General features: G+C 36.4%; 1 protein-coding gene across 5 annotated transcripts in view; it reads right to left on the minus strand.

Annotated features, from left to right (window-relative positions):
- The window catches only part of PKIB (cAMP-dependent protein kinase inhibitor beta), a 102,397-nt gene that overhangs the window by 74,032 nt on the left and 4,112 nt on the right, over positions 1–24,253 (minus strand). For 4 of the 5 annotated variants that reach the window (XM_027087366.1, XM_027087359.1, XM_027087377.1 and 1 more), the window contains exon 2: positions 4,591–4,684. The exons of the other annotated variant lie outside the window; for it this stretch is intronic. The gene's annotated coding sequence lies outside the window, so the exon portion shown is untranslated. The remainder of the gene's footprint in view (positions 1–4,590; positions 4,685–24,253) is intronic. 5 annotated transcript variants of the gene reach the window in all.

The raw sequence follows: 24,253 nt of genomic DNA on the forward strand, positions 1-24,253 counted from the left end.
TATATATAAAACTATATAGATCTCAAAAACACGGTGTCGTGAAAAGCAGTGATATTATTTTTGTAAATTTTAAAAACACAAACCAGGACTAAATATTGGAATGGTTGCATAAATACGTGGGTAAAAGTATAAAATGGACGGGAACAATACACACTAATTTATAGATGCTTCTGAAAGGAGACTTAACTAATTGTGCCATTTTATTTCTTTAAAACGGAAGACTAAGCAAATATTATAAAATGAAATGTGTTAATTCTGAGAGGTGGGAGTTGATTCTATTCTTTGTTCTTCTTAGCATTGTTTAAATGTCTCAATATATAAATTATACTAATAAAACACATAACATGGATCACTAAAACTTTGAGTCTAAGAGTTAAGTGTAAAGCTGGTGGGCCTGACTCCCTAGAGCCCCTCATTGTGTTGTCTTCAAGGGAGCCCTTCCCACATCAACGATCTCAATAACAGATCCAAGAACATTTTATCTTCAGAGATGAGTTAATCACCAACTCTCCATCCGCAGCCCCTCACGATTTCATGTATGAATTCCTTGTGCTACTTTCCTTCCTAGTGGTACCAAGCTTCTGGAACTATCTCAGGTACCAGAGGTAGCCTGTTATAATTTCAGACAGCCATTCCTTTAATTAAATAAAAATATGTCTTTCTCTGATTCCCATCCACTCAACCTAGTTTTGCCTTTTCAATCATACAGATGATATTCCTCATATAATAGAAGAAAGTTAGCATGTCATCCCTGAGGACCTTCCCAAAGCATTAAACGTCAGCCACTCTTGATGTGACCCTCCTTGGGTCTCCTCATGGTCCTGTAGTCAATTTTTCTCTGTATCTCTAGATCCTGCAGTTTACAAACCCCGGGGAATCGCAAAGTATCCTCAGTTCTGCACCCTCAGTGCTCACAACTGGCACAGAGTAAATTGGGCAAGTGCTCAATAAATACTGAATGAAGGAATGAGAAAATGAGTTTTGCAAACACTATGAACATTATATGGCAGCTATTTTGATAACGAACAATTAGTGCTAAACTGTCAATGACCACCTCCTTTCTTTATATATATGTTTATATTTCTTTATATATACTTGTATGAATTATAAAACTATCTAGTTGAAATCCTTTACTCTCTTGGATACTATAATTCAAATTCAGCTGACCTTTTTAGATGGAACAATCCTGACTTCCATGTCATTATTTGGTCTTCTCTAGAATTCCATCTTTGAAATTTGCTCTGTGTCTATAGCACCGTATCCCAGAATGGGCTTCCCTTTTTTAAGCCTTCAAACAGTAGTGTATTTACAATATTAGTCAGAACTTGCTGATTTATTAATTCTAACCCCAAAAAAATCAAGAAAAGAATTTTCAAACACAGTGCTAGGCATGCTGCTTGAGTCTCCTTTCTATTTGTATGTAAAAAAGTTTTAATATGTCTCATAGTCAAGTCTATCAATCTTTAATTATGGTTTTTGCCTTTGATGTCATATTAGACAAGATTATAAATTATTCACCTATTTTTCAGTTATATCTCATTCTTCTTCTTCAATTAATCTGATATCTGTATTTTGTATAAATAAAAGATTCAACTTTACAATTTTTCCTAACAATAACTAATTATTTGAACTGTATTCTTGTAATAATACCTTCTCCACCAACATGAAATTCTGTGTTTATTATATGTTACCCTTATATGCTTAAGTCTATCTGGGGAATTTTCAAGATGATTTAGCCTCTCCTAAGTCTCTATTTTAGTAAAAAGTAACATACTGCCTTAGTAATAGTAATTTTATAATATGTTTTAATACTTGGAATTATAAGTTCTTTCTTCATTATTATTCTTTTTTCAAAAATTTGCTTTTCCCAGTCTGTTCATTCCTCCAGATGAATTTTAATAATCATTTTGCCAGTCTCTCCCTAAAAATCTCTTTGTGGTTCTATATGGAATTGCATTAACTTTATAAATTAATTTGGGGAAGCTAACATCATTACATTATTTATTATTCTCATCCAGGAATACAATACCAATCTCCATTACTGCTGATCTTATTTTGTGTTTCTCAACAAAATGTTATTTTCTTCATGTAAGTCTTGTACATTTCTATTATAGCTTACTCATAGATATGGGATTTTTTTCATCATGTTTTCTATTTGTAGCTCTCATAGAAAAGTCGATAGATTTATACACATTTATCTTTTGTATGACCACTTAACTGAAGTCTCTTATTCTAATAGTTCTCCGGTTGATTTTCTTGGGATTTGTAGTAAATTCATATAAACACACACACACACACACACACACACATATATGTGTGTGTGTGTGTATATATATATATACACACACACACTTTTTTAAGGAGAAAAGATGTCATCTCTTTTCTAATAATTGTGAACTTTGAGAGACAGCATATGATAGGATTTAAAATTAAAGATTCATGAGTTAAGCCACTTGAGTGCTTATTCATCTCTACCACTTATTAGCTATGTGACCTTGGCCAAGTTACTTAGCTTCTCTGGGCCTCAACTTCCTCATTTGTAAAATGAGAATTATAGTAGTCAATATTCCCTAGGATTGTTATGAAGATTAAATGAATTAATATTTGTAAAGTATTTAGAACAGTTTCTAGTATATATATTAAGAAATTTTAAAACGTTAGTCATTTAAAAAATTTTATTGCATTGGCTAGAATTTATAGAATGATGTTAACTATAAGTGATGAAATAGGGCATGTAGTAAGTGTCTACGGTTTTTCTGTTTTTTCTGCTTTTTCACAATTTAAAAATATCTCTCTATACCTAAATTACTATGTTGTATATATGCATGTTCTTAAAAGAAATATAGTTACATTTTATCAAATGTCATTTGAAATCTATTAGGAGGTAAAAATAGCAGTTTTATCCTTTAGTCTATGACTATGAAATTATAATAAATTTCTCAATATTGAAGCACGTGTACATTTCTAGAATAAACACGATTTTCTTGTATTATTCTATTTTGTTGATTTCTACATTCCTGTATTTAGTATTTCAGTGAATTTTTGTGATTTTCTTTTTTGTGTTACGTTTTTTAGTGTTTTTAATTTTTTTGTTTTTTAGTTAACTGTTTTTTTTAGTTAAGTGCTTTTCATTAAATGAATCAGAAAAATGTTTCATCTCTTTTGTAAAGTTCATAGAGTATGGGATAATATGTTCCTTAAAAATGTATATTTTCAACCATCGATTATAAATTCCTGATGCAAACAAGATACTTTGCTCATCTAAACAGAGTATTTTAGCTCCTGCCGAATCTCCCTATCCAAGCTGGTCAAGGACATAGGCTTAAGCATCAGACAAAATCTGGCTCAAATCCTAATTTCACCACCCACTAGCTAAATGTGTGCACTTGGCAAGGTACACTTTTGTCACAGGGAATAACTATGCCTTCTTTACTTTTCCCACACAGTTATCGTGAGGATTACATGAGATCATGTTTATAAAGCACTATCCACTCCACTCACAATAAAGACTCAATTATTTTATGTTAGTCTTAATTTTCTTTAAATACAAAATTAATGTTTACAAATGTACGTGCTGGTTTTTCTTAGTATGGAGATTTCAATTGTTTATATAGAAATATAAATGCTTTTTGATACAATTTTTTCATGACATTAGTTCATAATAAAAGGTAGATTTTAATTAAAACATGTTATTCTCCACTCACACAAACTTAAAAAGTTGACAAGAAAGTAGTAAAATGCTCAGATAACAAGAAAATGAACCCACTGCCATTGTCTAAATGAAATCGCAATGGGTTAATAGGAAAACTGTACTGGTTTTCAGAAAACCAGGCAATGAGCCTAAACCAAATGTAAAGTCTTCCACTCTTTCCTGTTCCCTTGGAGCTTTGTTCTCATGGGAATCCAAGAGTGGGAGGAGGCTTCCCACAGGCTGAGGTTTACTCCATGGTCTCTGATCTGCCATCTTCACTACAACAGGGGAGCAAATCTCTCACTCTGAGTGGGAAAACACAGTCCTGAGGGGCTGGAGGGGCCTCAAATACAACAGCAGCACACAGAAAACCGTTTCTCAAAAAAGCATTAGAGATTTATGTCCACCAGTCAGTGTCATCAAGACTATTTACTTGTATGTATTGATAACAAAGCTGTCACTATGGTCTCTAAGGAGATCCGTATTAGGTGAGTAGTAAGTTTATAGGATCTGATCGGTAATACTATAAGCTTTTCTTCTGTTTTAAAGGATATAAATTTAAAACATTATTTTGGTGGGCTAGCTGCCTCCGTGGAGAACTATTTAAATAAGCTCAGCTGAGAATGTAAATATCAAACCAAGCTCAGTCTCTGTACTAACCACTGGCCCCTGGCAGACACAGGATGGAAATGCCTAGCTCAAGTTCTTGGCATGCATGCTATTAATTTGACATTAACAATAGACTCTATCAAGCTTCCATTTAACCATATTGATCTGTTTTCTAAAATAAAAACCTCCCACTTTATACCTTTTCCTTGGTGTCCTCTGGCTTTATAAAAACAAAGATATTTTCAGGGACACCCTCAATAGCAGGATTGATGGATCAAAAGTGTACCCACCTCTGTCTTTTCTGCCCCCTGTGTGGCCTCAATAACTTGATAGTTTCCAGCTCCCCCCAGATTTCTCGAGTGCTTTTTCAGTATACCATGACCCCTGAAGGAAACAAAGGGAAAAAAAGATGTATTAAGATAAACATCCTCCTTCCTTGTCTCTTTCAGGAAAGAACAGATGGTTCCTTGAGCAACAACATCCAATTTAATGACAAAATGAGACACAATTTTAAAACAACGTTCATTGTTATTTTTTCATTCCTCATCCTGATTTCTTTTATACTTTTCAGATTTATAACAGGAGCAGGATAAATTTCCTTGAGTAAGCAGCCCAGCAGTCTCATAAATGAGGAGTGTGTTTCCTCTTATTATTTTGTTCCCTTTTCAAACCCACCAATCGTATTCTGATCAATGTTTCTTGTGTTTTGCCCCAAGACTGTGTAACACAGGCGGTCAGAGACATACCTACTAAATAGTAAAAGCAACAGTATAGCAAAATATATTTTTTTCTTCAGCTTTTCAACTTTCCATTGAAAATAGTTTCACTAGCTGAGTGACAGCCTTTCTCAGATGTGTGACTTGAAAAGCCATAAATCCCTGCTTTTGAATTTCAATGCCAAGGAGCAAGGACATTGTTTTCCTCAATTATATAATATGGAGATTGGAACTCTGGAAGAGAAAATCCACCCAATAAAACCTGGCCCACACATAATGCCTCAGCATCAAAAGGTAACTTGAAATTTTGCTATGAATAGGCATCTGATGCACTCGCATGGTTTTCCTGTTCCTATCCTTTTAGATATTTCTATATCAAAAGCCCCCACTTTAAAACTAATAATACAGAAACCAACTGAGTCATTTCCATATATACTCCTGAAGAGGTGGCTACAACCGATCGCTGGGTAAACCAGGCTCCCTTTAACTCAGGCAGTCTATATATTTGAGCAGACACATAACAAATGCTTAGTTGTCCTAGATGAGAGAGCCATGTTTCTTTCCTGTTATGGAAATCATCTGTTCCTTTTTCTATAAAGCGTGAAACCAGGAATGTCAATATTCCTATGCTTGTATGTGCTAACTTTACTAGGGTTATTCAGAGCAGGACAGAGTCTAGTGCTGGTTGCTGTTTTCTTCTCTCCTTTCTATCTAATAAACCACCAAATTCTGTCTATTCCAGGCTCAAAATTGTCCTTGAACTCACTCTTCCTTCCAATTCCATTCCCACAGGCACCATCAAATTCCACCCTCCTCACCCACACCTGCCTCCATCCCATCAATTCTTACAGAGATTATGATATCTCTCACTAGTCTCCCTGGTTTGAGAAACAACCCTTCCAGTCCATATTCTACAGCCTACCACTCACTTTGGGATAATAACTGAACTTGTGATTGGTATAAAACCCAGGAATTATACGTGGTAGAAGTATTTCACCATGATTCTCAAAAAAAGTCTTTTTCTCCAAATGCCAATAGCATGTTAGCCATCTTTCAAGTTCATCTGTAAATAATTTCATTACTGTTCTTTCCTCTGCTTCCCACATTTCCTTATAGCTTACAAGTAAGCCAGTAAAAGAAAGTCCTCAGGGCTTGTAACACAGAGGGAGAAGCACTGAACTCAGTTCTAGTTCCAGCTTATCCCTGTATCAGCTGTTGACTTTGAGGAATCATCTTTTTTGTAGGTAAATGACAGAGCCTTGCTTATCAAATGGGATGGAAATATTTACCCTGCTTATCTCTCCACGTTGTTTTGGGAATCAAGAAAGATCACATACAATAAAATACACATATGCAATGTTATTTTATTACTCTTCCTGAAGTACTACAAAAGCAAAAAATGTGTTTCTTGTGTTTAACACTAGACTCAGTTTGGGGGTCCTAGAAAGGTAGCTGTGATCACACTCCCAAGACTTACAGCTTCCTTTTGGGAGTGTGATGGTCTCAAGAGTTTTGTTTTGGCTTGCAAAGGAATAATAAAATACCAAAGGAATCATACTCTAGCATATTTGGATTCCCAAGACATACTGAAATCAAAAAGAGGAAGAAAAGGAAAAGGGACTCAAAACAATGAGAAATCTTAATTGGCTGAAACTGCCATTTAATTAAAATAACTCAACTGTCACTTATGGCACAAATGTTAATACAATCTCTTTAAAACCCAGCTGAATCCTCCAGATATCACTGGACACTTTGCAATAGGAAATACAAGCCCATTCCCTATCACTGTATTGTAGGTTTTTAATTGGAGAATGTATAATGTGTACAACAGGATGAGTTCATTTTGCTTCTAAAGAGGAAATAAAAAATATCAACCTGAATATCACTCCACATATAAGCAGGACTGTAGCCTCCGTTGAAGTAGGTTTTATTTTAGACTAAAAAAAACCCACCAAAGGCATATATTTGAACTCATGCATCTAAACAGACCAATGAAAGTGTAGAAATTAAGTGCAGAAGGGGAAGCAGAGAATGGTAGGAATAAAGTCCACAGCTGTGTTTTCTTAAAATCCGGTGAGAGGAATGTTAATCAAAGTTCACAAAGTTTAAATTCTCCTTTGAACTGCATAGGTATAATCAAGTAAAGAAACACAACCCTCACTGAAGTATAATTTTTTTAATTTGAAATTATTGTCCCATATTAAGAAGGTAAGTTTGTTCATTCATTCATCCAGATACTCAAAAACCAATACTTACTGATTAGACTTTGTACAAGATGTGATAAAATGTGCTGGTTTGAACCCCTTGGCCACATGGGGCTAGCAACAAATACCAAAAGAATTGCACAAATAGGCCATATTAAAAACTTCCTGTTTCTTCCAACCAGAATGCATATCATCCCCCTGTGCTCTCACTAGTAGGCTCTGGGCCATCCTTAAAAGCCCAACTCAAAGGTTGCTGCTTTTGTAAAGCTCTTTGGAACTGCACAAGTTTGGTGTGAGTCGTAACCCCTGCCCCTAAATCACTTTGTTCATAACTCTCTGATGCACTTATCACGGTTGACTTCACATGACAGCTCTGCGTGTGTCAGTCTCCCCTAGCAGGCTGTGAACATCTTGAATGGCAATTTTTTATTCATCCATCTACAGCACTTGGCACAATATATTGTAGGTACTCAATTAGTGATTATTGAATGGAAAATTCATACATCTTTACTTGCATGAGCAAAAGGTATAGAATAACTTTAAAAGGACGAGTTGCAAATATTTTACTTATTCTTGCTACATGTAGTTCTAAAAAGATGAATTTATACCATGAACTTATACCTTTGTGAAAATATGGAAAATTCATGTATTTATAAAAGTGGTCACAACCAAATTAGCATTATTCTCTTCAAATTCCTTTATTTACTTATTCTTAAGTTTCCCTCTTCTGACCCTTAGATTAGTATCCTCTATTTTTTCCTACTTGATTGATTTGTATATGCTTGATTTCTATAATTGTGATAGCTTTTAAACTAACCTACGAACCAGATCCTTGGCAACTGCTACATTTTCAAAAGCTTTAATAGCTATTGTGTATACATAAAATTGCAAATAACCTGTTTTATCCCTTCCATCATTCAGCAAATATTATTACCTACCATGTGGTAGATGCCACAGAGAAAACAAAGACCCTGTTTCAGGGGACAGAGGGTTACAGCTAGAGCAGGTGATAAGAAATATACAAAAATGACCAAAATCAGAAATCTATCTAAGCGCCATATCTCTAATTTATCTAAAATTATTAATTAAAAAAAATTTTGAATGAAGCCTCAGTAGCTGAAGAATGAATTAAGAGGAACTGATGAAGATGACTACGAATCAGAAATACAATCATGTTTCAGATTCATTTAATACTAATAGTTAAACATCCTGTCTGTCTCCTAAGATTCAAGTCAATACCATAACCATAGGCAAAGTAAAATCAGGTTTTCTTGTTTTTTGATATTGAGCTGCATGAGCTGCTTGCAAATTTTGGAGATTAATCCTTTGTCAGTTGCTTCATTGGCAAATATTTTCTCCCATTCTGATGGTTGTCTTTTCATCTTGTTTATGGTTTCCTTTGCTGTGCAAAAGCTTTTAAGTTTCATTAGGTCCCATTTGTTTATTTTTGTTTTTATTTCCATTTCTCTAGGAGGTGGGTCAAAAAGGATCTTGCTGTCATAGAGTATTCTGCCTATGTTTTCCTCTAACAGTTTTATAGTGTCTGGCCTTACATTTAGGTCTTTAATCCATTTTGAGTTTATTTTTGTGTATGGTGTTACGGAGTGTTCTAATTTCATTCTTTTACATGTAGCTGTAAAGTTTTCCCAGCACCACTTATTGAAGAGGCTGTCTTTTCCCCACTGTATATTCTTACCTCCTTTATCAAAGATAAGGTGACCATATGTGCGTGGGTTTATCTCTGGGCTTTCTATCCTGTTCCATTGATATATATTTCTGTTTTTGTGCCAGTACCATACTGTCTTGATTACTGTAGCTTTGTAGTATAGTCTGAAGTCTGGGAGCCTGATTCCTCCAGCTCCGTTTTTCTTTCTCAAGATTGCTTTGGCTATTCGGGGTCTTTTGTGTTTTCATACAAATTGTGAAATTTTTTGTTCTAGTTCTGTGAAAAATGCCAGTGTAGTCTGATAGGGATTGCATTGAATCTGTAGATTGCTTTGGGTAGTAGAGTCATTTTCACAATGGTGATTCTTCCAATCCAAGAACATGGTATATCTCTCCATCTATTTGTTTCATCTTTAATTTCTTTCATCAGTGTCTTATAATTTTCTGCATACAGGTCTTTTGTCTCCTTAGGTAGGTTTATTCCTAGATATTTTATTCTTTTTGTTCCAGTGGTAAATGGGAGTGTTTTCTTAATTTCACTTTCAGATTTTTCATCAGTAGTGTACAGGAATGCAAGAGATTTCTGTGCATTAATTTTGTATCCTGCTACTTCACTGATTAGCTCTAGTAGTTTTCTGGTAGCATCTTTAGGATTCTTTACGTATAGTATCATGTCATCTGCAAACAGTGACGGCTTTACTTCTTCTTTTCCAATTTGGATTCCTTTTATTTCTTTTTCTTCTCTGATTGCTGTGGTTAAAACTTCCAAAACTATGTTGAATAATAGTGGCAAGAGTGGGCAACCTTGTCTTGTTCCTGATCTTAGTGGAAATGGTTTCAGTTTTTCACCATTGAGGATAATGTTGGCTGTGGGTTTGTCATATATGGCCTTTATTATGTTGAGGAAAGTACCCTCTTCCAAAAATGGGCAGAAGACCTAAATAGACATTCCTCCAAAGAAGATATACAGATTGCCAACAAACACATGGAAGAATGCTCAACATCATTAATCATTAGAGAAATGTAAATCAAAACTACAAAGAGATATCATCTCACACCAGTCAGAATGGCCATCATCAAAAAATCTACAAACAATAAATGCTGGAGAGGGTGTGGAGAAAAGGGAACCCTCTTGCACTGTTGGTGGGAATGTAAATTGATACAGCCACTATGGAGAATAGTATGGAGGTTCCTTAAAAAACTAAAAAATAGAACTACCATACGACCCAGCAATCCCACTATTGGGCATATACACTGAGAAAACCATAATTCAAAAAGAGTCATGTACCAAAATGTTCATTGCAGCTCTACTTACAATAGCCAGACATGGAAGCAACCTAAGTGTCCATCAACAGATGAATGGATAAAGAAGATGTGGCACATATATACAATGGAATATTACTCAGCCATAAAAAGAAACGAAATTGAGTTATTTGTAGTGAGGTGGATGGACCTAGAGTCTGTCATACAGAGTGAAGTAAGTCAAAAAGAGAAAAACAAATACCGTATGCTAAGACATGTATATGGACTCTAAAAAAATAAAAAAGAAAGAAAATGGTCATGAAGAACCTAGGGGCAAGACAGGAATAAAGACACAGACCTACTAGAGAATGGACTTGATACAGGGAGGTGAAAGGGTAAGCTGGGGCAAAGAGAGAGAGTTGCATGGACATATATACACTACCAAACGTAAAATAGATAGCTAGTGGGAAGCAGCAGCATAGCACAGGGAGATCAGCTCCCTGCTTTGTGACCACCTAGAGTGGTGGGATAGGGAGGGTGGGAGAGAGGGAGATGCAAGAGGGAGGAGATATGGGGATATATGTTTATGTATAGCTGATACACTTTGTTATACAGCATAAACTAATACACCATTGTAAAGCAATTACACTCTAATAAAGATGTTAAAAAAATTAGGTTTTCTAATAATTAAAAATGTAATGCTTGAATTGTAATATTGCTTTTACATAACAACTTGGCAAAGTTGACCAAGAGTCTTTAAAATGTTGACCAGCTTTGACCCCACAATCCCACTATGAAACTCCCTTGACCCTTCAGGTCTCTAGGATAACCCTCTTTTTACTTTGTTTTTGCTGCTGCTGGGAGAGGAGAAAAAAAGATTTTAGCATTCAATAAACACCTGTTCTGTGTCATGAGCCTTGCTAGACGCTTTGCATTTTATTCCACTCAATCACAGTTAATCTTTGTTTAAAAAAAAAGAAAGAAAAATGGACTTTTTTCAAAGCGTAAAGATGGTGAGATACCTCCCTAAGGTCACACAGCTAGTAAGTCACAGAGGCAGGGTTCAAGTTCAGCTCTGTCTGACTGGAAAGCCTGCGTGATCCACTATGCATCATTGCTTCACAATATTCCTGGACTCTTGACCTAGTTTTACATACAACTTTTCACCTGTATTATTTTTCTCATGACTAAACAGCAATTCCTTGATGCCTTGTATCTCAGAGCTCTAAGAAACATGACTTTTTTGGAGAATTGATCAAAAACAATTCACTTATTCATTTCCTCTATTTTTTCTTTTAACCATTTCCTCTTCCTTCACATCTCATATACCAAAGAAAATATACCTAACATCTCATCCTGAAGAGAAACAACTGCAGTGCTAAATGCCTACTGAATTTATTTTGCAAATTCATAGAATTTGGATGGATATAAAAAACTTTGATTTAAAAGGTTTCTGGCTGTGGACTATAGACCCAAAGAATAAATTAAACAGACTTTGTTTAGTAAAAGATTTCATAGTTTTCACTCTCTTTTTCATTCTCTCATTATGTCATTATAACCTAAAAACAAGTTTGTTGTGAATACCGTTTCATGTTGCCCTCATGAAATAATATGGCGCTCAAAGTATAGCATAATGATTGAGAAGCAGAGTTTCTGAAGACAGACTTTCTGATTATAAATCTTTAGTGTATACATCTGGCCTGGTTACTTGACCTTTCTGGGCAGGCCTAGACTTCTCCACATGTAAAATATCCATAATAATAGTACCTCTCGTATACAGTTGTTGAGGAGTTAAATGACATACTAAATTTAATTTGCATAGAACAGTACCTGGCACATACTGTGCTTAATATGCTTTAGATTTATTAATACTCTTATATAACAAAGATAAATAGAACGCTTATGATATGAATGATATGAGTGACACATATGATAAAAACAATAAAAAGTTCACATCTAAATATTAAGTAGCTTTAAAAATAAGGCATCTTAAAAAACATTTAAATTTTCTTACTGTTGATATACTATCTCAGTTGTACTCTAATTGAATGGCTTAGACACATTAGTGTGTGTGCATGTACATGTGTAGAACAAAAATCTGTGTGCAATTCTTATGAGGAATTTTTAAGTTTTCAAGTATTTTTTTCAAAAAGAATATAGGTCCCTCAAAGAGTGCAGACCCCAATGCCAACAAAGAAACCTCCCACTTTGTACCCAAAGCCCTGCTTCCTGAAACCTTTACAGGCAAACAGTTACAGCACAAGGCCAGAAATACTGAATGAAAAAATAGGGAGAGAGGGAGATAAGAAAAGATTACGGCACTTCTATCTAGCTGGCCAGTGTTATTTCTCTGTGATGGATGTTCATTCCTCTGCTTCACGCTTTAGCCTTTCATGCAGCTGTGTGTTATTCCAAAATATTGAAAGAGCTCAATTTTGGCCATTAAAATATGTTTCTGGATCTCCAGGAAAAGGTTTACTTAATATGGGCAACTTTAAATCCTAAAAGAAGAACTTACCCTTCTTACAAGAGCTGATTAGTTTTGACATTTTATCCACTCTCCTGAAGAGTCATTTATGGGCTATGTTAAATACTAAAAAATAAAGTAAGATGTGGTCCTGGTGAATCTTCTACAACAGAGAGAAAACTCAAAGCAGTATCTCAAATATTAGTAGCAAGTTCTTGCATTGATATTGAGTCAAATACTCTGCCATGCAGGCCCACTTGACCAGATCGGAGTTTAGCTTGTTGGTTTTTCTCAAATATAAATATTTCCTTGTTAATAGGGAAAGTTACATATTCCATGAGGCATAAAGAAAAATTACTTTCCACTGACCCAGAAAGCTTACCTTGCTACTATGCCTGAAGGAGAAAGGAACTGGAATGAGAGTATTTGAAAAAAGAACTCTGGCTGCCACAGCTACCTACCTTGCTCTAAGTTCATGTTTAATTAAATTTACATCAGTAATTCCATAAATTGCTTTCGTGTTCATAGAACTTAAGTTATCATCTTTGATTCTAAGGTCAGACACTTACTGCTAACAACGCTTGTGCCTCTGAGGGAGGCTTGGTCCTCTGCCAGGCTGTACTGCTTCTCCCATGGAGATAGGCCCACCACGACTATACAACTCCATGGGGGACAATGGGACACCACCAGCCCCCTGGTTGCTCAGCAACAACCCATTATGACTGCTCCTCTTGGACTACTAGGCAACAGCACTGAGCCTGACTCAGCTGCTCCCAGGCACTGCCTCTCAAGAGGGCCAGGTTAACAGGAGGCCAAGGGCCCTAAGTGACTAGTTACATGATCTAACACATTTCTCGGGATGCTCTCCAACTAAAAAATCAGAGCAGAGTTAGTTCCTACCCTGAAGGGTACCCTTGACCGTATCCTTAATTTAAACTCTACCCTTGAATCTTTAGAGAAGCTGACAGAAAACTAATGCATCAGAGTCAAAATCTGTGGCCAAAAAAAGTCTATTAAAAAAATCCCACACACATACATAAAGGAGGCCATTCTTTTTTTAATCACGTTTAAAATATGACTTTCAAACCTTTCTTAATTTCAAAGAATTTTACTATTTACATACTTTCTGTTAACAGGCCCCCCAAAATGGGGAAAACATATTAAACCACTTACTTTTATGGTAAAACTGTTCCTTAAATAGCTTAACACATAACTCTAGGTATAGCAATTTCTAGGAAAGATCTTCAATTCTTATCTATAGTTTAACCCACATTTATGTCTTCTTAGTTCTAGACTTTTAACAAATAGAAATTAGGCATATTTTTCCATCCGTTAGCTGACCTACCTTTTAGGACAAGGGCAACAACCCAGTCAACCAACCTAAAAACTTACCCACACATGGAAACATGAGTCCAGCCTTGCTCCCGTCTCCTCTACTGTCACTTTCCTCTTTGTTGCGGAAAAAGAGATGTGTGCTCCAAGAGACGTGGACTCACAGCCAGTCTACCACGGTACAAATACGATTCTACTGCTCCACTTATTCAAAACCTTCAGTCAACTCCAAGCAATTTACCGTGAAATGCAAGGCACTTCTGAATCTACTTCCCTTTGAATTTCCACCCATATCCACAGCTGTCCAATATACTGATCTAATTATAGTTCCCTAAATACATCACACATTTTAAGCCTCTTTCCTCTTCCTAGGACATATTCCTCTTTGCCTGGCAAACTAGTGGTTATCTTTCAAGATCTAGCAATAACATCACCTCCTCTGAGACACTGTCCCTGGTTTTAGAATTTCTTATAACCATCTCTGAGCATCTTCTACCTGATTCACACTGCTATAGCGGCATTAGTCACACTGTTTCACAGTAATTTACTTACTCAACATGTCCTTCAAGGGCTAGGACCTTGTTCTGTTCAACTTGGTCTCCTTGATGCCTGGCATATTCCTTTGCATTAAGAAGCTGTTTACACTATGGCTTTATTAATGATTAGAGAACAAAACTCCTAGGCAAAATTGTAAAATAGATGAGGAGTGGGCATTATTAACCTCTTAATTAACCAGGGATGGGTAATAAAGCAATTCAAATCAAAACAAAAACTTAATCTCCTGACTTCTGGGCTGGTCCTCTTCCTAAATTATGATGACTCATTGAGAGCAAATAAGTAGATACCTCTGCAGTGATCCAATCCATCCAGTAATATGGCTAAAATAATCAGATTTCCTGTGTCCCTTTTTTTTTTGCGGTACGCGGGCCTCTCACTTTTGTGGCCCCTCCCGTTGCGGAGCACAGGCTCCAGATGCGCAGGCTGAGCGGGCATGGCTCACGGGCCCAGCCGCTCCGCGGCATGTGGGATCTTCCCAGACCGGGGCATGAACCCGTGTCCCCTGCATCGGCAGGCGGACCCTCAACCACTGCGCCACCAGGGAAGCCCCTGTGTCCCCTTTATTATAATCATAATAACATGAAATTCAAGGGAGCTACATGGTCAGGTAACCAAATCACTAAAAGGTGGTCTGGAGCTGGTCTCAGGGAAGATAATTTCCCATTCAGATTAGCAACTCTTAAAGCAGTTTTTGCAGGAATCTTGGTGCAAGTAAAGTAGGGAAGAGAGTAGAAAAGAAACCAAAAATTTTAGAGCTAAATAGAAAGCAAGAAAAAGCTATTCTAATTTTAAAAACCTCCTAAGAAATACTTCACAAAACAGCACTTACTCAACATCTGTCTCCTGCAAAGCACTAATTTAAAAAAAAAAAAAGGAACATGAGCAAACAACACACAAAAGCCCACAAATGCAGCAGCCAAGAGTAACAGCATGAAGCCACTCAACCTCTTACTTCACCACTTCAGTAGCTAAAGATATAGGCCTCCATTTTCAAATATAACAATGCTCTTATGCTTTTTCTACAACTTCTTAGGTTCACATATGTGTTTATCTAAGATACTGCCAAATTTTTGATATTAGCAGTAATGTGATTGTCTAAAATAATCCATGCAATCCAAACTCTAATCAACGGATGTCTAAATTTTTAGCTTATCTGTGTTAAGCTGAGAGGGAATTCCTAGTCTATTACAAGCTTGTGGTTCTAAATACCCCTAAGTCTGTGCTTCATCAAAACTAGGAAACCTGCACCCTTGGAAATACCAGAATGTACTCACAACCACATGATAAATTTTGTTTATCAAAGGAGTCTTATTGACAGTATATATTTAAAGCATGTTTTTATACTAAAACAAAATGAACACATTATAGAGTGCATAATGTATACAAATATGTAAGATGAATATGAAATGTCAAAGAAACTTTGTACTTTTCTATGGAGCACTGTGAGTTATGCCTCTAGATTTCTGGGAGTTCTTTGGTGGAAAAGCGTGAAAAGCCCTACTCTAGGGGATTCCCTCCTAGATGTTGAGGAAAAGATTACTTTCATGTAAAAAATATACATCACCTTGGCTCTAGCATACCACGACCACTGAACTCAAAAAGTGCTACCATACTCAGACATACCATTACTTTTTTTATTGGAACTTAACCTTTATAACATCTTTTTTATTTTGAAGCAAAAACATTTCTCTCTCCAACAGTCCTAAATCTTTCTGCAGGTACCCCACAGGACCAGTCTAAACTCCTATATATGTAAGACCGGCCTTCAAATAAACATAATAGTCACAAGTAATGGAGGCGTACTGGATGCCAGGAAACGTGCTGGGTACTTGACAATCATTAATCAAAAAATAAAACTGCAGGTAAATAGTATCATCTTTATTCTACAAAAAAGAAGTAGATGAAGAGGAGGAGAAAGGGGGAGGGGTTAAGGGGAAGGAGAGTGGGAAAGGAAACAGTTTACAAAAGGATAAGCGACTTTCCCAAAATAGCACAGCTCATTAGGAGCAGAGCTGAGCTCTAACTCCAAAGCTTGTGCTTGTTTTTCTCTTTCTTTATACATCATGTTATACTACATTTCCATGCCCACTTTCCCAGGTGTTCATTTCTCCTAGTGAAATATCTCCATTTTACAACTATTCCTTCCATCACTTCTGCAATAACAGACCATCCTGATCAATGTTCGTGTGTGTGTATTTATTTGTAGAAGTAAAATATCCCGAACAATTTGGCCACGGAAGAACAGAGTTGGGCCGTCACTTCCTTTGCTCTGGATAAGATACTGCTATTGATACAACTTAAAAATATGCTACCTATGTTGGACAACCACTTGCCATTATATTGAATTGGCCATAAACCAAAATTCTAGTATTGTTTTAACAGATTCTGCTAATAACCATTTCTTCTCTAACTGGTTTCTTTTTTAAAATGTATACAACTCTTGTATTTACCTACATATAAACAACCTGTCAAAATAAATTTTTATTCATAGAGTCATAGATTATATGACTCTCTACTACTTTCAAGGATAAAAATTAGCTACCGGGGCTTCCCTGGTGGCGCAGTGGTTGAGAGTCCACCTGCCAATGCAGGGGACATGGGTTCGTGCCCTGGTCCGGGAAGATCCCACATGCCGCAGAGCGGCTAGGCCCGTGAGCCAAGGCCACTGAGCCTGAGCGTCCGGAGCCTGTGCTCTGCAACGGGAGAGGCCACAGCAGTGAGAGGCCCGAGTACCGCAAAAAAAAAAAAAAAAAAAAAAATTAGCTACAAATTAAGTCCAAAGTTTTCATCCCAGCACTTAAGGTTCTTCACTACAGCCTCAATGTATCTTTCCACCCAGCCCCTAAAATTCTACAAAGCTCTGTCTCACTCTTTTCTGTATTTGTACCTTTATTCATGCTGTCCTCTCAATCAGGAATGCTTCGTCGACTCATTGAAATTTTATCAGTCCTTCAAGGACCATCCCAATTACTACACTGCCTTTAAAGTCTTTCTGATTAATTTCAAAATTTATCTTCTTCTTCTTTGAAACCCCACAGCTTTTTTTTAGTTCTGTCGCAGTACCTATTACAGTCTGCCTCGCAGGAAAGGTATGTATATTATTTTCTCTTACCTCCCCCAAACAGATAGAATCCTAAACTTCTTAAAAAAAGATGGAGTCTCATTCCACTTTGCAACATATCACTAAACACAGTAGCTGAATCCAGGAGGGTGCTTTTTAATAGATGTTTATTTGAATTTAGTTAACTATTCATCTCAGAGATGCATGTACTGAGTTCCAAAATTCATTAAAAACTTAAGTAAGGAATATCTATAACCAACCACAGAAAAGAACCTGAATATCAATGGGTACATATAGCACTAAAATATGGAATTATAGGCTCTGTTTAGAATAATACAGGTATTTTTTTCACTGTATTGATCTCATGATGAACTGAAATCGCACCATTCATATTGGTGTAATCATGTTGACAAAAACTGAAATCTCAAGAGATTAAGAGACTTCTTCAGGGTCACATGACTAATTAAAAGCTGAGTTGGCCTTACAACAAAGCTTTCTAATTTCTAGCTTAGTTATTTTTCTCTACTATTATCATCCAAATCATGTGTCGATACGTTTTCATAAATATTAGCTGCAAAAATAGTTATGTAAGAGAGAAATATTCTCTTCTTTCTTATATATTAATAATCTTCAAATTATTATTTGTACAGGTAGAATTTAAAATAAAACTCATTAATGATGATTAAAGAGGATTATAATACACAAAATTTATTTATACAAATCTTCCTTATTTTGCAACTTAACTACAAAGACAACAGTCAAGAGTCAGGATATTAACAAATGTTGTTCAGTCAAAATAAATGTCATAAAACCTATGTCGTAAAACCTATACACTAATAATATTCACGGTCTTTACTTATAAGCCAGTCCTACAGATTTAATCAGAGCCTGTTTATGCCTCTGGTTTGTTTTTAACCTCTTGTCACCAATTTAGAGGATAGTAAAAATTTTGCCTGCCCAACATCCATTTCCCCTTGAGAAGCCTTTCCTCCTATAGTCACTGCATGTGATTCGTTGTTTCCGAGAATGAAGTTGAGACTCAGACCTGACATATCCAAGCTCTAAGTGCCCTGAGCCACAGTGGCTCAGAAGTGATACGTGACACAAACCTGCCTCAACAGGCTTATTATTACGTTTTTCCAACCCAGCAAATGCTTAAAGACTGGGTTTGTGGTGCAAGTTAGTCCACCTTAGGGCTGGTGCCAAAGCTACTAAGTGAAGACACTTTTTTCTCTTTGAATTTAAACTTGAGGAGTTAGGCCTGGAGCTGTTGATAGCAATTTTGTCACCAAGCAGAGCTTGAGAATGAAGCCAAGTTGAAAGAGAGTAGAGCCAAGAAGTAGAAGGGAATAGGGTCCTTACAAAATAATGTGAGCTCTAGATCAAGCCGTGACTGGAAGCTGGGTTACATAAATCTGATAAATTCTCCCATTCTCCTTAAGCCAATTTGAAGTGGATTTGCTGTCATGAGCAACTGTAACATTCCTAACTAATGCACTCAGGTATCTGACTTTCTCAACCCACAACAGATTCAAAAGGTCATAAAGAGAGTGAACAGTAAGAGCTATTACATACATCAGATGAAGTAGCAGCTTGCGGTTTGAAAGTGATGATGAAGACAGGTAATATGTAAAAAAAGAAAATAAGGAATTTCAAAAGTGTGGAGTCTTTTAGTCAAGGACTTACTCCACATATCATCCTGGGAAACCTCTCAGTCCCAGAAAAACCAGGATAGTTGCCATGCTATTTGGGAGCACAGAGATTCTTGCAGTGATTTGCATAAACAGAAGATAAGGGGTCATTAGGTCACAGAGGACTCAAGGCAGGTGGTGGTGAGGCTCTGAGGTTGCTGTACTTGTAGGGGAGAGTGTGGTAAGCACACAGAATTCTTAGATTCTCCACTGACTTGTACTAATTGGAAACGTGCAATCCACTGAGAAACATCTTACTCCAAGCAATCAGAGCATGGAGAGTAAAAAATAGATGGATCAAAGAATCGGCCATCCCAATGAAGCCAAAGGACAAGTGTAGGTGTGAATCTTTGGATTGGTGTAAAAAAAAAAAAAAACAAATATAGGATGCTATGCCCAGAGAGTTTCAGAATTTGAGATTTTAGGAAGGAACAATTTCATATGATAAATCCAGGTTGTGACTACAGAAGGGGCTGGGTGAAAGGAAGTAAAAGAGAAGACTACCGCTTGAAACTGTGGAGGTCACAAACTGAGAGGCTGTGGTGTTGGGTGTAGACATGAAGCCACCCAGATTGAGGACAGGAGACAGGTGGGAGAAGATGACTGTACACTGTTGCTGGAGTGTTCATTGAAGGAGGGGTTTGTTCAGGTGGTGAGTAGATCACAGGAATGAACAAAGGTAGTTGATAGCATAGCCAGATGGCTCAAAGGAACAGGAATGAGTATAAGAGTGTAGAGAAACAATGGTCTACAGGTGGGAGGGTGTATGGAGGGCATGTGTCCCACCTCCCTACCCTGAGATTCATGACCTATGGAGTAATCAGCAGTCTCCAACAGGAAGGACTCACGGGGAAGTGGGATACCCCTGGGAGAGTCAAGATTCAGGGCTAGAGAAAAAAGTGGAGGTTAAGAGGAGTTTACTGGGACTGAGCAGGTGTTCCAGAGGGCATGACAGAATGGTTTTGAAGGAAGAATAAAAAGCAGAGATTAGGTCAGGGAGAGGCAGCACAAAGCATAACAAAGTTTCAAGGCAGAGAGGAGAAATGAGCAGACAAACGATAAAAACAGAGATTTGAAGCATTAGAAAATTAACTGTTTTTCAAGGCTAATACAATTACATGTTCCAAAACTGGTAACATGGGAATTTAGAAAGAGCTAGCAGCTATGATGTGGGATGTGGAATTCCTTTTCCTCCTGGGATGAGGTGGTGAGTGACAAACGTGGGTCAAGGAAGTTTAGGGAGGCAATTGAAGAGCCTGCAGTCATGTGTAGGAATGGTGGCCAGGAAGGCATGTGAGAGGGAGTTCTGTGGGACTTCAGGATGATAGGGCCAGTTATAACGAGGTGGGCTCCAAGGAGGTGCAGGGGCATGGGATGCTATTTCAAATCAGTGGGGAAGGAATCAATGACAGAACAAACGAATTTGAGACAAGACTAGTGATTAAAAAATGTTAATAATAAAATTAGATTACCTACTTCATCCCCTACTAAAATAACTTCTAAAGGATTAAAACTTTAAATTAAAAAAGACATCAACAGTACTATTAAAAACATAGATGAATATGTTTAAAGGGGAAAGTCCTTCTCAGAAACTATGCGAGAAGAAATTGACAGCTTTCACATCCACAAAATTTAAGGATTTTACAAAGCAATGCTCCCTAAAATAGTTAATGGCAAACAAACGAAACTGATTAAAACATTGCAACATAACAGACATACAAAGAGTTAACATCCTAATGAATAAAAAGCTCTTGAAACAAACAAAAAAGGATTAAAAACAGGCAAAGAATACTAAAAAGCAATTCGTAAAACTAAATCCAAAATATCCAATAAACATACTGACTAACTAAAAATATTCGGCCTCATTAGCAATCAAAGAAATACAAATATGAGGTATCTTTTCCTACTGATTTCTAAATTTAAAATTTTTAAACAGTATTAGTATGTTGGTAAAAATTTTGAGTATAAATTGCTGCAGGCTTCCTGGAAAGAAATTTTGCAAAATGTGTCAAAAATGGTTAACAAGTGAATATCCACTGACCTAGCAAGTCCATGTCTAGAAGTCTATTCAAAGAGATTAATAAAACAGCCATGTACAGTGTATAAAGATCACAAACAGAGTTGTCTACTATAGTACTGTTTATACAACCAAATTTGGGAACATTCTGCATATTTGCCAATAGGGGTTAGTTAAAATTTTAATAGAACACTATGTAGCCATTAAAAATATGATTTAGCACCTTGACAAGATATAGTAAGATGAAATATTAAGGGAATATGATATACCACTTTTCTTTTTAAAATCTACATATATGCAAAGAATTTTATAACTAATGGTGGAATTTAGGTGGACATTATTTTCCTCTTAATACAATTCTGAATATTTCTGATTTTCACTGCAATGTGTATGGTCTCAGAAACACTATTTCAAAACTTTAAAGTTTAAAACTTAGTGGTATTTTAAGTGGCAAACATTACCTGCTCAGAAAAATTACATGTGGAATAACCCATTATAATGTAATAATAGGGAGCTGACAAAAGGATGAGACTGAAAGAAAAAAATCACCTGATTATATTTTCACATCTGTGATTCTTGGTGAATAATTTATAATAGTAAGCATATATTGTCCTTGGAAAAACTGAATTCTACATTTGAACATTGCCAACATTTAAAGCAATGCATTTTAATGATTTGTTTTCCTTTTCTTATTTCTGTGTTAAACTGATGATTGCCACAGGGTGCAGCAAAATTAAAATGTGGACTAACTGGAAAATTCTGTTTCATACCCTTAAGAGCTGAAATTTTATCTAGCCAAAAACTATTTCATGGGTCACTTTGAATAATAAGAAAAACGTTATTTTTTAAAATTTGCTCTTCCTATTCACTTGTATTCTGGTAATAATAATTTTAAGAAGAAAAAAATAATTTACAAACTGTATACCATTATTACATTAATATAAAAACATTCTTACAAATGGACAAAGACTGGAAGATACTCAATACTGAAGCAATTATGTTTGAATATTAGAATTGGAATTTTAAAATCTTTCAGTGTTCTTAATAGTGTGATGGTTTTATGATAAAAAATATCTGCAGGAAAGAAGCTAACTAATAAAGTAAACTTTTAACAATCCTTTTATAAGATAATTTGAGATGTCCTTAGATATAACTGAAACTGCTGTCCTTAGTCAAAATCATATTTCATTAATCCATATTTTAAGTGGATTACATTGAGACAAAACCCACAAAGTGAAGAACTGAACCAATTTGCTATTAGGACCAATAATAATTATTGACAGGTAATATGAAATTTTTCAACAAATTAGGTAAATTAAGATACTTTTTGAAAGAGTTGGTAAAAATAAGCATCTATGAGTAAAAAAAAATGCTTTGTTTCCTCCCATTTTGCAGTTACACCTGAAAAGTTTATATTTCCTTTCAAAGCATTCAAACCTAGAACCCAAACATGGACTTCTCAGAGTTGGAACAACCTATGCAGGGTTTTACTTGAAGCTTAATATCCTTTGGCAAAAATCCACAAACATCTCAGGGAGCTGACCCAGATGTACCCTGTGAAGAAAGTATTCCCCACTTCCCCCGAAAACGTTCTCCCACTCCTCCCTGAGGCAAACGAATACAAACTATGCCCCCCATGTTGCAGACTGGTCCCATACCCATACTGTCAAACCCATATGGTGCAAAATGAATGGAAAACCTGAAATGACCTCATTTATATCTATGGCTGGGTTGGTGGCAGAGGGACCGTGGATGCACTGCCCAAGTTATCACACTGCTTATTTTATCACACTGCTTATCTTTACAACTGATACTGAAGATGGGCACATTTCAAGCGGCTAGCAATCCAAAATCCAGGTATCAGGTTTCTTCTTGGGAACTCAGGAGAATCTGTTCCATGCCTCTCTCCTAGCTTCTGGTGGTGGCTGGCAAGTCTTGGAATCCCTTACATCTGCATAACTCCAATCTCTACTTCCACTGTCACAGGCTTGCCTTCCCTCTATGAGTCTCCGTCTCTGTGTCTCCTTATAAGGACACCAGTCATACTACTGGGTTAAGGGCCCACCCTACTCCAGTATGACCTCATATTAACCAACTACAACTGCAATGACCCTATTTCTAAATAAGGGCTCATTCTGAGGTTCCAGGAAGTACATGAATTTTAGGGAGACATTATCCGACCCAGTAAACCCACCAAATCTGCCTTCATTCTTCTATTGCCACCTTTGTATATAGTGCTGGTCCTCAACCTCAAGCCAAGAAGCTGAGAACCACCCTTCATTCCCACCTCCCTTTAAATTCATATCCCAGTTATCATCAAGCCTGATCATTTTCCACTCCTAATATTTCTAGACTCTGCTACTCCTGTTTATCCCTAATCCCTGAATCACTCTCTAGCACCTCTTGCTTGGGCTACAACAGTCTGTCCAGTACTCCTCAAATCCAATCTTCTCCAAGCTACAAGAGTATATATAGATATATACATACAGCTTCATGGCATGTTAGAAAGATGTACAGTTGCTTTTTTTGGTTTGTTTTTCTAATTTTTCACTACCGTGAAAAGTTCTGCTGCTTTACTGCAATGCGCATAATTATGATAGACATCCTTCTTCAGGGATACAGAAACTGAGAGGCAGAGTGGTTTGTGTGCAAGCCCTGTCCTTTGTAACATCTTCTCCTGACTTGATAGATTCTTTACAAACCTTCAGAATGCAACAAAATCCATTATATCTATAATCTAGCTTTTTATAGATTTTATTAGATTTGGGAAAGACAGACAAGAGGGGCTTATTTCAGTGTTTTGAGATTTAATATTATACCTGGCTCCAGAAGCCCCATGATAGAAGTACTTATTCTCATTTTTTAAATAAACAAAAATAATAAACGAATGTAACTGCATGAGTTATAAGCCATCCTTGTTTACACACACACACACACACACACACACACACACACACACACACACACACATACACACTGATTTTAAGAACAGTGTTTTCT

Source organism: Aethalodelphis obliquidens, unplaced genomic scaffold (assembly GCF_003676395.1).
Source record: "Aethalodelphis obliquidens isolate GAN/ISIS:26980383/991018 unplaced genomic scaffold, ASM367639v1 scaffold3, whole genome shotgun sequence".
Classification (NCBI taxonomy): domain Eukaryota; kingdom Metazoa; phylum Chordata; class Mammalia; order Artiodactyla; family Delphinidae; genus Aethalodelphis; species Aethalodelphis obliquidens.